This window comes from Vigna unguiculata, unplaced genomic scaffold, assembly GCF_037176805.1.
Source record: "Vigna unguiculata cultivar grain cowpea cultivar isolate G323 ecotype 2 unplaced genomic scaffold, ASM3717680v1 ptg000465l, whole genome shotgun sequence".
Taxonomy (NCBI): Eukaryota; Viridiplantae; Streptophyta; class Magnoliopsida; order Fabales; family Fabaceae; genus Vigna; species Vigna unguiculata.
Genome location: NW_028197100.1, coordinates 17,501 through 19,614, shown reverse-complemented (window position 1 = coordinate 19,614; position 2,114 = coordinate 17,501).

The window sequence follows — 2,114 nt, the reverse complement described above, 5'->3', positions numbered from 1 at the left end:
TTCGAGAAATACGAGACATCTAAGTCATCCAAGTAAAGCAATCTATTCCTTGATAAGAAAAATAAAAAACGTGAATGGTGATTGGATTGATGATCAAATAGAATCCTGGGTCTCGAACACTGATTCGATTGATGATAAAGAAAAAGAATTCTTGGTTCAGTTTTCTACCTTAACAACAGAAAAAAGGATTGATCAAATTCTATTGAGTCTTACTCATAGTGATCTTTTATCAAAGAATAACTCTGGTTATCAAATAAGTGAACAACCGGGAGCAATTTACTTACGATACTTAGTTGACATTCAAAAAAAGTATCTAATGATTTATGAATTCAATACATCCTGTTTAGTAGAAAGACGTATATTCCTTGCTAATTATCAGACAATTACTTATTCACACACCTTGTGGGGGGCTAATAGTTTGCATTTCCCATCTCATGGAAAACCCTTTTCGCTCCGCTTAGCCCTACCTCCCCCTAGTAGGGGTATTTTAGTGATAGGTTCTATAGGAACTGGACGATCCTATTTGGTCAAATACCTAGCGACAAACTCCTATGTTCCTTTCATTACAGTATTTCTGAACAAGTTCCTGGATAACAAGCCTAAGGGTTTTCTTATTGATAATAGTGACTATATTGATGATAGTGACGATATTGATGATAGTGACGATATTGATGATAGTGACGATAGTGACGATATCGACCGTGACCTTGATATGGAGCTGGAGCTTCTAACTATGATGAATACGCTAACTATGGATATGATGCCAGAAATAGACCGATTTTATATCACCTTTCACTTCGAATTAGCAAAAGCAATGTCTCCTTGCATAATATGGATTCCTAACATTCATGATCTGGATGTGACTGAGTCGAATTACTTATCCCTCGGTCTTTTAGTGAACTATCTCTCCAGGGATTGTGAAAGATGTTCCACTAGAAATATTCTTGTTATTGCTTCGACTCATATTCCCCAAAAAGTAGATCCAGCTCTAATAGCTCCGAATAAATTCAATACATGCATTAAGATACGAAGGCTTCTTATTCCACAACAACGAAAACACTTTTTCACTCTTTCATATACTAGGGGATTTCACTTGGAAAAGAAAATGTCCCATACTAATGGATTCGGGTCCACGACGATGGGTTCAAATGTACGAGATCTTGTAGCACTTAACAATGAGGCCCTATCGATTAGTATTATACAAAAAAAATCCATCATAGACACTAATATAATTAGTTCTGTTCTTCATAGACAAACTTGGGATTTCCGATCTCAGGTAAGATCGGTTCAGGATCATGGGATCCTTTTCTATCAGATAGGAAGGGCTGTTTCACAAAATGTACTTCTAAGTAATTGCTCCATAGATCCTATATCTATCTATATGAAGAAGAAATCATGTGACGGGGGGGATTCTTATTTGTACAAATGGTACTTCGAACTTGGAACGAGTATGAAGAAATTAACGATACTTCTTTACCTTTTGAGTTGTTCTGCCGGATCGGTCGCTCAAGACCTTTGGTCTCTACCCGGACCTGATGAAAAAAATGGGATCACATCTTATGGACTCGTTGAGAAGAATTATGATCTAGTTCATGGCCTATTAGAAGTAGAAGGCGCTCTGGTGGGATCCTCACGTACAGAAAAAGATTGCAGTCAATTTGATAAGGATCGAGTGACATTGCTTCTTCGGTCCGAACCAAGGAATCCCTTAAATAGGATTCAAAATGGATCTTATTCTATCGTTGATCAGAGATTTCTCTATGAAAAATATGAATCGGAGTTTGAAGAAGGGGGAGGAGTCCTCGACCCGCAACAGATAGAGGAGGATTTTTTCAATCACATCGTTTGGGCTCCTAGAATATGGCGCCCTTGGGGCTTTCTATTTGATTGTATTGAAAGGCCCAATAATTTGGGATTTCCCTATTGGGCCAGGTCATTTCGGGACAAGCGGATCATTTATGATGAAGAGGATGAGCTTCAAGAGAATGATTCAGAGTTCTTGCAGGGTGGAACCATGCAGTACCAGACACGAGATAGATCTTCCAAAGAACAGGGCTTTTTTCGAATAAGCCAATTCATTTGGGACCCCGTGGATCCACTCTTTTTCCTATTCA